The following is a 13,742-nucleotide window of genomic DNA, read 5'->3' on the forward strand; positions in this document are numbered from 1 at the left end:
GCATCCTTTAATGTGATTCCTCGGAAGAATAAAACAACAAAGATTATCATAGCTTAATTCCTACGGTTCCAAACTTAAAGTATACTGTACACTATATACTATACTTAATACTACACTAAGCTCTAAATACTGCTTATTTAATCACCATGTACATAAAAGATAATTTTAGTCTACTTTTGAAGTATTATTCTATTTTTATATATATAAATTATTTTAATATTTGCTAATTGCGAAACGGAATGATGCTAACGGCTCAGAACAGTATTTGCTACGTAAAATACTGTTCTGAGCCAGGAACCTATCTAACGCAATAACAAAAGACTCTTTGGATACCAATAGCATAATACAGTATAACCTTATACCTAGTGGTGATGTTCAGCGGGTTGGCACAGGTTCGGCCGAACCCGTTGGTAAAATTTTCAGTTTCCCGAACCTTGTTAAACACACGTAACATTTCTCAGTGGTTTTGTTTCTTTTAAAAAATATATTAAAATATACGTATTATACTCTGTAACACTACTAAACTAGAGCCTTATACCCCGTTCGCACAGAGCATTTCAATCTAGACTGTCAGCAAGGTCAGGGACTATGTCTTGGTGCGATCTCTCTCGACCGTTTCAATCTCGACTGAAACGAGGTTTAATCGCGATCGATTCAAGAGAGTTCTTGAAAGTAGATCCAGTCATAAGAGAGATCCCACAATCTCACGCGCGCGAGATAATACAAGATGGCTGTGGAACACGTGTCGGGCTATGGACAGCGAAATAAAAAGGATATTGTATTTCGAGAGACGATGACATCTGTCTATTATCAGCAGTGCCATTCGGGGTAAAAAATTTCTGTGCCTAAAAAAAAATAAAAAAAAAAAGGTCGACAGCACTAATATACTATTGTTACCTGGTCTTCGCCCAGGGCCCCTTCCGTTCCAAATACGCCACTAATTATTAAATATATCGCAAGAAAAGGTGTCGTATTTATTCCTAGCCAAAACTTCCATTTTGTTTGTCGGTGATTGTTAGGGAAAAATTTTCTGCTAGCGAACCCTTTGTTAAATATTTCGAATATCACCACTGCTTATACCTCATTCGCACTAAGCATTTCAATCTAGATTGTGATAAGATCGGCGACTGTGTCGTGATGCAACCTCTCTCTACCGTTTAAATCTCGACTGAAATGAAGTTCAATCGCGAGTGGCACAAGAGCTTTTGAAACTAGATAGCGTGATTCAGTCATTAGAGAATTCCCACAATCTCACGCGCACGAGAAGAAAGAAGATGGCTGCAGAACAATTGGCTATCAACAGAGAAATAAAAAGATATTTGGAGAGACGATAAGATGTGGTTATTGTTGGATATATGGCAAGGAAAAGTAGATGACTTACGCAGAGTTAAAAAAAAATAGAATTGTGTAGGCCTTTTAGGCGATGGCTGCAGCTCTGCGAGAGTGGGCCTATGGATACACAAGGACGTGGGAAGAGATCCAAATAAAAATAAATAATTTGACTGCAGAATATCGGTAAGTGAAATAAAGATATGATTATCATTATGACACTATACTACGTATTTGATTGCAAATGTCCAATAACTTTGCTGCATATAAGCTTACCAGTAACACATCTTCGTTACCAGCTTTCATTTTGTTTGATGGTGTTCGTGACTTATCGTCGTAGTTATGTCAGTTTTATCATCGCGTGCAATAGCAGGGTTCTTCTCAAGCGGCTGCCTATGCGAACAGCTCGACGTTCGACTGGCGACAGTTGCAATCGAAATTAAAGTGAGTCGTGGATTGTATGCGAACGCAGAATTATAAAGTAGTTACTCGATTTTTTTCGAGTTTTGACATTTCCTCGTTGATTTCGTTCGGGAATTTTCTCGGAAACAACCAAGAATTTTCTTGGAAATTGAAATCAAAATTCCGAGGCTCAGAATTTTAATTTGAGAGATATCAATAATTATTAATGTTGTAACAAATAGTATATTCGGCCTCAGGCCGAATATCGAATATTCGGCCAGGAGCGTGGCCGAATAGCCGAATATTCGGCCAAATTATTCGGCTTTATTAACGCACGTACGAAAATTGGTGCGCAAACCGCATTAAGGCAAGGACCCTGTTCTCTATTAGCCCGCTGCACTACGCTTCGCCAATCGCGTTACTTCTTGACAGTTGTAGCGGACGGACAAGAGCGTCATGGTAGTATGTGATAAGTGATGATATCAAATGTGGATAACAATGAAATGACCTAGACGTGTAAATAACTGAAAAAGAACAGAGAAGGACAGCGAAGTGAAAATGTGAAAATAAATATGAAATTGAGTCGATAACATAATCGAACAAGTCGAGGCAGCTTATTGACGCGAAATTCACGGCTGTCAATGCCAAATAATTGTTCTCGTAGACTTCGGAAAGCTAAATGCTTGTAATGAAAGTCACTTAGCGTGCACGGGCGAAAGCCTGGGGCCGTTCGGGCTACCAAGCTGTCTCGAATCTGTGAAATCATAACTGTGACTTATACCGACGTCCTATCTGTCTCTTTTCTCCGTTATCACCGGGCTATGAGTCACGTAATTGTAAAATGGGAAATCTACGATGGAAAAGTGACGAATCGAAAGTATCGTGCGCGCACATTATGATGTATGCATAAGAATACGTGGACTAGAGCGATAGAGGAAAGAGACAGTGGGTGCGGTAGGTGCGGTCCGCACCGGGCCCCTGGAAAGCGATAGGCCCATGGGGGCCCCAAAATCACAAGAAAAAAAGACCCGAAAAATTTTCACGGCAATCAGAACAAAGCAAAATTTGACATTCGGGTGCTCGATCTGGGGCCCCTGTTACACAGGAAAACCAGCAACTCAACTGTACTCTAGTTATACACTATATAAACCCTACACAAAAATATTTTAATCCATTTACGTAAACAAAACAAAAAAAAAAAAATACCTAACGCATCATTCATCAAACGAAAGAAATTGAACGTCTAAACTAGCGGTTCTTGACCTTTTCAGCACCCCCTTGAATCTGAAAATAAGTTCTTGCACATCCTTAAAAATGTGTGTATATTTGTTGCACGAGGGTTTTATCCAATTCTCGAACCGTGTCAGAGTGAATCCGTGCTATAAAAGCACCGTATTATACGGGAGTTACCTGTAAATATTGTTACAAACCTCGTTTACGTTCTTATTCAAGGTATGCGAACACATCTCAACTAGTTTCGTACTGCACGTGACAATGTGACTACATTAACTGAATGAAAACGACTGGTGAAAAGCGCGATGTGCCGAGAGACGATAGAGTAGGGAGTGTACAAGTGAGACGGTAGACGGGTAGAGAGTAAAGAAGTGGAGGTGCCGTGTTGCTGCGTACCATGGTTTGTAGGGACAGGGTCACCTAGTTCGTATTTTTTTTTTTTTTTTTTTTTTAATTTTTAAAATTTTTTCGCACCCCTGGAAATGCTCTCTTGCACCCGAGGGTGCACACACCCCAGGTTAAGAACCACTGGTCTAAACGCAATGTTTTTAACGGAATAAATAAATTCAAAAGCCGAAATTTATAGAAAAAATTACTTATTTTCGTTTGGACGTTCCCGATTACCATTACGGAAAAAGGACACCCCTGCCGAAAATTTTTTTTCGGGGTTCACAAATCTGGTTCCGCACCGGGCCCGGAAAACCGTAGCTACGCCACTGGAAAGAAAGGAAAGAGCAAAGATGAGCGCTTAAAAAAGGTAGGCAGAGTCAGACCCTCAGATGTGCGACGATTCTCGAACGAATAGGTGTGTACGTGTGCTGATCTTTGTAATTATAAATTGTGAATACATGTGACTAATATTATTTTGTTTTTTATTTTGTGCAGGTTATAAGTTATAAATAAATATAAATAAACAACACTAACCCGATAACATTAAGTCTAAATACCAAATGATTAATTTACTGTGTTTTTGTTATTTCTTACTCCAGTTTTTAGGTATTCGGTATTCGGCCGAATACGGAATAGTAACCGAATCTTCATTGCATCATCAATAAATATCATTTTTCTATGATTTTGATATACTGTATACACAAATGATTCGTTGTTCCTATTTTTTAGTAATGGTAATGCTTTTCTTGTCTTAGTCGTTATTCGATTCCCAATTTTTTTAAAAGTAATTTAGATTTGTTTCCAATATTTTTTATATTTTATTTCGGTTTTTAAAAAAATTTTAATGCTTTTTGGGCACTAAGAGAGCTTTTTTAGTAAGCACATTGTGGGGCGATGAGGGACGAGAGACAATATTGCCAGACGACCATCCCCGAAAAATTGCTTGGGTTTTTCGACCCATCTGAATTTGATTTCGGGTCTCCCATAGCGACAAGCTGTCAGTTTAAGCGATCGGTAATACGTCCATCAAAAGGTATTGATAAACCTATTTTTTTGACGCCCGGATTGCTGAGGCAGTTAAGACATCGATCTACCGCTCTGGGGACCCGGGATCGAATACGGGAGAACAATTCCCCGGAAATTTTTGCGGATGACCAGACCTATCTCTTACTATCTGACTGCCCTCATTGTGGACTAGGATAAACCCACGCTGGGTATAATTAAAAAGTCCTCGTAACACCCTTTGAGAAACGAGAGTAAAGTTCTCTTTAGTTATACTGTGTTCGCACGCTCTACTGCAACCGTCGAACGTCGTACAAGCAGTCCGCTTGAGAAGAACCTGCTATTGTACGCTTTGATAAAACTGACATAACACGCTCAAGTAGTTTTCAAGTCAGCAATGGTGTAGCCTGCATTCATATCCGTCAACATCGTCGTTCAAAGAGGCTCGATATAACAGTAACAGTTCTTTATTTCCGGGAGTTTGTACAGGAGAGACTATTCACTATTTGTGACAAAGGAAATACTCGGTTAGTTCGTAACTGTAATTTTGTCCCGTCCGGGAATATAGAGAATTACTATTAAAGAATTCGGTTAGTTTGAAATACGGCTATTTCGAAATTTGAGGTAAAAATTCTGTCCGAACCTTGATATACGTATGTTAACTTGTTCATTTAGTTTAAAGCGATACGAAATTCATCATACACTATAGGAACGTGTTAGCTGAATGACCTTGGTCGAAACAGTTTTTACTGAGCCATTTTGTTAAAACCCGTTTTGTCTAGTTAAAACTAGTTTCAACTAGTTAAAATGTGTTTTAACTAAAAAACGCGTTTTTACTGTAACATATACATGCATAAATATATATACAGTCAAACCTGTTTTTTATGCGGGGGATAGGGACCGCATTAAAAAAGACGCATTAAAAAAATCGCACGAAACTTCACGAATGGCTGTAAAAAATAGTTTTCGCAACACAATTAAAAAATATTTTTTTTATGCGGTCAACAGGGACCGCATAAAAAAAGTCTCACATAGAAAATAACTCAAAACCGTACGAAATAAAATTTATTGACAACAGATGTCAGCACTTGACTGCATCGTCTGGTCTATCGTCTGTTTTACATATTTTTGTCCAGGTGGTGTTTTGTTGACTTAAAAAGTAAATTATTTCATTTTTCGCATATTCATGCAATAATATTACTATAATAAGTGCATTTATGCTATAATAAGTTTATTTAGCTATAATAAGTCAACGTGAGACATGACGAATCGCACGAAACTAGTCGCCAACTATACTGCACAAATAAAAAATCGCACAAAAAAAAACCGCATAAATTAAAAATTCGCATTAAAAAATCGCACAAATAAAAATCGCACATAAAAAGAGCACATAAAAACAGGTTTGACTGTATGTATATATATATATATATATATATATATATATATAATAAAATTATAATAAAATAAAATATATATAATAAATATTTAATATCATTAAATATACGAGGGTAGGCTGAAAAGTAATGCACACATGCTTGTAGAACACGAACAAAAACAAATAGCAAGATAGGGCAAAAAGTACAATTCTTAAGCTTCAAAATCATATACAGTATTTATTTTTCAACATAGTCACCGTTAAAGCTAACACATTTCTCTCAACGTGGAACAAGTTTCTTCATTCCATCACTGAAAAATTCTTCCGACTTTTCTCTAATCCAGGACTTGACAACTGCCTTCACCTCATCGTCCGAGGTGTAATGATTATCTTTGAGGTCTCTCTTGAGTAGAGGAAAAAAATAAAAATTGCAAGGTGCAAGATCTTGGGAATAAGGAGGGTGTGGAATCGATTTAAATTTCAGGTTTCGCAGAGCCTCTCCAGTTGCTCGCGAGGTGTGTGGACGAACGTTGTCATGTTGCAAGATTATTGGCGCCAGGTGATTATTTGTTGTGTTAGAGGCAGCCTGTCTCCAATTCATGTAAATTCAAGTTGCAAATACGAAGCGTTATATTTATGTCGCTTTTGTGTCGTGTTACCCATTTTCACTTCTCTCCATCGCTTGAGTTGATTTGACTGTGTTTGGGTGCTGAGAAATACTTCCGAATTCTCAGACGTATCAGCAGATGACGCAAGCGCATAGTTTAGGCATACATCTGAATATCAACGAGAAAACAAACGAAAATCAACAGAAGGCATAAAGGAATACGACCGTGACTAACCAATAAGAGTACCGGAACTACTATAAGTTACCTGTTGATTTTTTTCGCTGCTGTCTTCTTTTAACATTAAGGACCCAGCTTTCAATCGTCTATTTTTCTTAAAGACGCCAAAATTATTCCACAAACTGCATCCGATTCTCAAATCAGAATTAGAAAAAAAAAACCTGGAATTGTCCTCACATTACAAACAGAGAGACACTTGTCGAAGAAAGCAAATGAAGATAGCAGAAGCGAGGATCATTAGCCACATCAGCCTGGTGTGGCTAATGATCCTCGCCTGTTGCAACAATCTGGAGTTTAGGCGTATTGCAACTAGCCAAATCTCCAACTGCGAGGATGTGCAGCTGTGGAGACCGTGAATGATCGTGAAAAAATACCGTAGGTGTAGGAATAAGACAGTCTGCCAATAGAATCCGCCTAATTTTCAGCTATATTCGAACTGGCCACTTGAGAAAGACGACCAGCTTGCTCCCCCTACCACACTTACCATTCCACCTACCAACACTCGTACGCAGCGTAGCCACGTTTCCTGCGGGTTGCTCTCGTAAAAACTCAAAGAGAAATTGTTTCCTGGGACGGACCTATTCGCTCGTAGTTATCATCATAACTCGGCGACCCTTCTTCGCCGATGATGATTGATCAGCCATAAAAACCGGGCGATCATCAACCACTTTTGGTCCGCGTACCCCTTACTAGAACCACAGTTCTAGAAGATACGAGAATAGCACATTTTGTCAAAAAATGGGGTAGTCCATTGGACGTAACTGAACCCGTGATCGTATAAGCTGGTGCTGCTGATTGAAGGATGACTCTGATACATCATTTCGTGCGATCGTCAAAAATGTCGTGGCTATAATTTGGCTATGGAGGGCGGCGGATACGTCTCTTCTGAGAGGGCGTCTTTATAGCTTTGGAGCACGACGTGTGCTTACCTTCCATGGTAGAGCATGTGAAACCTTTATAGTTAACAATAAAGTTGTTATGTTGTTAAAGGATTAGATTAATTGTGAATATAGATATCCTAGCATGCGAGAATAACGCAACAAAGGGTTATGGGCCCAGGAAGAAAATTCCAACGTTGATTCAACCGGATTGAACGATCAACCACGGTGAGCCTAAATTTGCTAGGTTGTAGGATTGAATTTGCATAATTCAAAGGCTCATTTGCCTAATGTTTTGTGTATATCAGAATATTAGAGGTCAAAACCTGCACTAATTATAAGGAGACATAGATAGTAATTAATGACAGATTTTTGTCTGTATTGTTTGTCTGTTATCATGAAGTTAAATTGAATTATCACGAGGAGCAAGAGTATATAAAGCTTTGATGACGTGCTAAATTAATCGATGCACGATGCCTAAGCCTATTGCTAAAGAGATACGACTGCTCATTATGCGCCATCATAACGAGAAGAGAAGTACCCAAGAGATAGCAGAGATGTTAAACGTGTCAACACGAGCTGTACAGAGAATAGTTAGATTGTTACGGGACACAGGTTCCGTATCCCCGGGTAAAGCAAAAGGCCGAGAACGACGCACAACAGAAGAGGAGGACGTTCGCTTGTAGCCAGGAGAGCCCTATTAAAACTGCGGCAACTCTGAGAAAAAAGTTGAATTTGGACGTATCAACAGACAAAGTGAAAAGAAGATATGTAACATTTGTAGTATAATACTCAAACGTCCTTCGAAATATATTTCTATCGATATAATGAACCTCCAGAAATACAACTTTATTAATGTGTTCTTGCGTATACAGAAATGTAAGAAACAGGATAATATATAATTATCATTGCCTTATTTCTATTCTTAATATATTTGTCAACTTAGACATTAATTATTAATAGGACTGTTAAACTGGTGTTAAGTGTTTATGCAAAATTTAGTAAAAGTTCTTATAGGAAACAGACTTTCTTTATTATTGAGCCTCCTGTGCACATACTTAGTAATAAAGAGGAGTTATACATTAACAGACCTAATATATTTGTCAACTTTAATTATTAATAAGAGGATAACATATATTTCATTAATAGGTTGCGGCAATTCAATTTGTTTGGACAGAGGGCGGTCCGAAAGCAAACATTAACAGTGGGAAATCAATTTAACCGTCTTGGGTTTTCCCGAGAATACAGACGATGGAAAACAGAGGACTGGACGTCCGTAATATTTACAGATGAAAAAATCTTTTGCTTGAAGCGGGCCTGTGTGGGTTCACTGACCACATACGCTACAACTCAGAATACGTGTGGCGCACAAAAAGAAGCGGTCGGTTTTCGTTAGGTGAGTTTTTAAGTGTCGTGTTTTCGTGTATTTATGTCATAACTCTTTGAACATGACAACATATCAGCATATTCATTTCATAAATCACAACTTTATTGACTTTTTCTGTTTACAGGTATATGGGGATGGATGACGGCTGCAGGTCTCGGGGAGTTGGTCCAGATAGATGGTCACCTCACCTCCGTGCAGTATATCGAGATACTCGAACAGCTATTGTTGCCGACGGTGAGGGCAGTCTATGGCGAAGTTCGCTTCCACTTCGTGCATGTCCGCTGCCCGGTACACAGCCGTAGTGTGTACACAGTGGATCAACGAATAGCCACAGATCATCGATATGGGATGGCCGGGGAGAGGGGCAGACCTCAACCCCATTGAACACGTTTGGAGTCAGCTCTGCCGCGACCCCATTCAGGCGGCAACTCCCACCGAATTCTGGGAAATCGTCGGAATCCGTCGGGAGAAGCTTCGTGAGGGCATACTTTGCCAAAATCTTGTGGCAAGTATGCCCGAACGACTGAATGAGGTCGTGAAAAGAGTTGGAATGTGGACAAGGTTCTGAACCTCTCCCCTCCATATGCGGTTTTTGTATTAACAAATTGTATTATTTTTGTTAAGAAAACAAATTGTATTTAGTTTGTTTCAGTTAAAAAATGAAATTACTCGTTTGAAAAACACCAGAATAAAAATGAGTCATTAAACCGTTACACCTTTAAACGTTATAATAGTTATTATAACTGTTACTTGAGATTAATGTGCATTGCTGGCATATTGGTTGCTTAGATATTTGTTATCTCTGATTCGCGATTCTGATGTAGTTCGGTAGCGATTCACGGCCAATACGCTTTATGCAGGATGTGCCCTACAAGAATATCCAATGAAGTAAGAAGAGGAGAGAGTGGCTAACACCTTTTTAACAAATCGTGTTCATGGAAATTTCCCCTATGTTTTATTGGATGATGATAAACCAATACATTTTGTGTTTTGTCTCTGAACTTGCAAAACTTACACAGTACACATTACACAGAACTACAACTACAGGAAATTTTGAATGAAGTGAATGAAGCAAAATCGCCATGATGATAAATAGGAAAAATAATAAAGATGATTAATTCAAAACAAAATAAATTTCCATATTTTAAACTGATTTGGAATATTTCAAATAAGTTTAAAATATTGAAATTTATCTTAAAATGAATTTTTTATTCTAGTTAATTAAGTTCAAGACCCTTATGATTACTCAGTGAGAAATTTCTAGATTAGTAATTCTACTTTTATCAAAATATCTGTGCAGTATATTGTGTAGTCTGTCAAAATATTAATCACATTTATATCCGAAGCAATTATTCTGAAGAAATGAAGCAAGAAATCGCAAAAGTTTCTTTCTCATTCGAAAATCGCTCACTTACAACAAAAAGTAAAACAATGGAAAAATGTATTGTTGCCGGTATTGTTGCCGATATTGTTGCGTTTCCGCGTGACGATAGTAAAAATACCTGATGTTTTTTCTTTTAATTCAATGCATATTTATTGATTTATTTGTTTTAATGATCTTTATTTAAAAAAAAAAAAAAAAGCTTTCTACCGTGGGGAAACTAAAAGGGGCTTTTTTAGGAAGTCAATTATGGATTCAGCTAGGCTCAGAATGGGGCGCCGTAGTGGGCGTTCTAGGAATTCCGTTACAGATTTCAGATTATATACAGACAGTGGGATCGATGGTTTATATATATAGATATTAATATAATACATACGTATGTGTATATAAAAAATTATTTAAATATGAATATTTAAATTAATAACGTCAGTGCGCGTCTTTTTGCTTATTTAAATGGAGCTGCAATTTGAAAAAATTATAGACGTATAAATTTCCACTGTAGTCCGTCCTTCCTAAATTTCGATCACGGAGTTCAACACATAGTATTCAAAAACAAACATAGAAAACGCAGGGGCAGGTTGTCCCGATTATACGTAATTCAAAAAATTGCCCTCTCCCCGAAAGCAGTTAGATAATGACCGGCAGGAATCTGTTGATTATTATATTTACAGTATTAAAAATTCTATATGTTTAGTGCACTATCGGCCGCCCTAAGAATTTGTCCGCCGGCGTGCATGCACGCACTGCATACCTACCGAAACCGGCCCTGATTCCAGACACTTTCATTTATTCTCCCCGTTCTTCGAATGCGACCACAATTCGAAAATTTCCAAGTTTCACACCAAGACCGCATCGCTCAGCCGAAAACACAAAGATAATGGATTGCAACTGTGGAAACGTTACTTGGTAGTAGATAATAAAAGAATGCAAACGAACCGTAAAGGAGTTCCGAACGTCGGGGGCGTAGCTCAGATTGTAGAGCGCTCGCTTTGCATGCGAGAGGTACCGAGATCGATACTCGGCGCCTCCATCCACTGGAATTTTTTTTTCTTTGCGCTTCGTCACACCTGGAGACTCGGTACTCGAGTGCATCGCTGCTACCGACTTTACAGTGACGGTGTACTGCAGCCTGCTTCCTAAACGATAAGAATTTTGGCTAACCGAAAAGTTTTAAAGTTGCAAAACGGAAATTTTTCCAGCCAGATGTGTGACAGAGTGAATACTCGTTTTAAATTTCAGACAGAAGTATTTGCTAACTTTAGCAAAAATCTGGAAAAAAAACGAATCTGGCTGAGTATCGATCTCGGTACTTCTCACATCCTAAGCGAGCGCTCCACCAACTGAGCTACGTTTCCGACGTCTAACTGGCTGAAATACCATCTGTAAATTGTTCATTCGATTAGCGTTTGTTATGCAGTTGCGGACGAAGAACGTCACTGGCACTAAAAGTAGGCTACGCGATCTTTGCCGTCGGCTGCAAGCGTCAATGAGAAACGCTTCGCCAACCGTTTTTCCTGAACTCTTTTACTACAGCTTACAGATACAAATCGGATGTTTATAAATTGGCAGGAGTCAATTTGCAAATAATAAGTATTGTACACGACTCCCACTGTAATGAAGCGAAGTGTAAACCGATGCACAAATACCCGCACGGTACTCGTCGTTAGCGTCTTTCCAGAAGTGTCAAACGGAAAGAACAACTACTTTTTGTGGTGCCGAAAAATTTATTCATTGCAGACGTTTGTAAAAATAACAGCGGCAGACGGAGACGCCGAGCATCGATCTCTAGTGCAAAGCGAGCGCTCTACCGGTTGAGCTACGTCCCCGCTGCCCTGGGCCACCTGAAATTTCTTCCACGTTCGAATTCACTGAAATGCAAAAGTGAAAACTAACAACCAGAATGAACGAATTATTCTAAAACGACAATCGAAAATTATCGGCGGAATAAAATTCGGCACCTACGGTTAAATAAAAACTACTTTTGATGGGTTTAGCTTTGAATCTGTCTTTTTGTTTAAGTTAATATTTAAATTAAAAGCGGCTCGGCAAACAAACAATAGGCGATAAACCTGCAACAATAGTTACAGTGATAGTTTGGAACGCAAGAAATCACTCCTGTCTCAAATCCAATTCTGTTTGTTTGCGTCAATGACGAATTATATAAGCAAGCAGTTTTACGACATTTGTACAGACGAAAATTGCTTCGTTAAATATTTCTGTGAGATTGAAAGACGTTTTTCCCCCTGATTTGTCGAAATCGCGCAATTCCGAAAAGTGCGTTCAAACAATTCTGCTATGCAGTGTTGAAATCCTCCGGCTTAGCGATCCGTTGTACATCGCCTGTTAATTTTTGATGCAACTGAGTGATTCTTAGCGGCAGAATCTATACGTAATTAGTTAGGAAAATGGTTTTTAAAAAACGCGACTACCTATTTGATATTATAGTTTTTCTAAAAACGGTCATAGCTTTCCGGTTTCGATTAAGCTTATCGGCGGATCTGTGATGTTCGTTCACTCGATATTCCATGCACGGAACTGGCTAGTCTCGTCTACAAAACGAACGCGTCGGCGCGCGGCATTTGTAAACAGTAAGTGGGGCGAAATCCTGCGAGTCCGACTGCTCTTGAAATCAGACATCAGGAAACAGTAGACGTTCACTTTTCGAACAAGTCCTTATCAGTACGTTGTCGACAATATTCTCATTCCAAACAGGGCCGGCTTTGGACCGTTAGCCGCCTGCATACCAGAGATATTTGGCCGTCCCAATCAATGCTGATCGCGAGTAAATTCAAAACCTGTCAGGTATGTGAGAGAACCAGAAATTCGCTCTCGCCAGCATTATTTCTCGCTTCTCGCTTGTGCATGGTTTTTCTTTGCAAAAACTAAATCGCTCGCTCTAAATTTGCGTCTGCATAGTCGCACCCTTAAAGATGTAATGTTCGCTTCTATCAGGGACGCTGCAAGTGAAGCACAAGTTTGAATGATGTAGTTTAAAGCGATATAGGCATGAATAGAACCTTCCATAACCGGGCAGGAATTGAGTGGTGTAGTGATTGATGTGCATCCAGTCATTGTGTAAGTAATCGTCAATAATAGGTATAAACTTAAATGTTATTTGATTATGGTTATCCATCCAAATAGTTTGACATTTCTTAATGAGTTCCTGTTTTAGATTAGCCTTGATGTGCCTTATTGAAATTTTGGAATAATCAAGCTGCAGGTCCGTGTTCTGAGCTGTAGACTTTGCAAGTTCATCTGCTCTTTCATTTCCTACCGTGCCAACGTGAGCCTTGGTCCAATTAAAATTGATAATATTGGAGGTATTACTGGTTTCTTTGATAATGTAGTTTGCAAGTGGGTGATATGTTGAGTTTTGCAAAAGATGTAAGGCCGAGGCGCAGTCAGTAAAAACAGAGACTCGAATGTTGCTGAATTTGCTGTTGCTCCATTGTAGGGCCCTAAGAATGGCTAATAGCTCAGCTTGAAAGGCGGAGCAGCTATGGTGTAGTCTGTAACTGTT

This window comes from Centruroides vittatus, unplaced genomic scaffold (assembly GCF_030686945.1).
Source record: "Centruroides vittatus isolate TY-2023 unplaced genomic scaffold, ASM3068694v2 scaffold_769, whole genome shotgun sequence".
NCBI lineage: Eukaryota > Metazoa > Arthropoda > Arachnida > Scorpiones > Buthidae > Centruroides > Centruroides vittatus.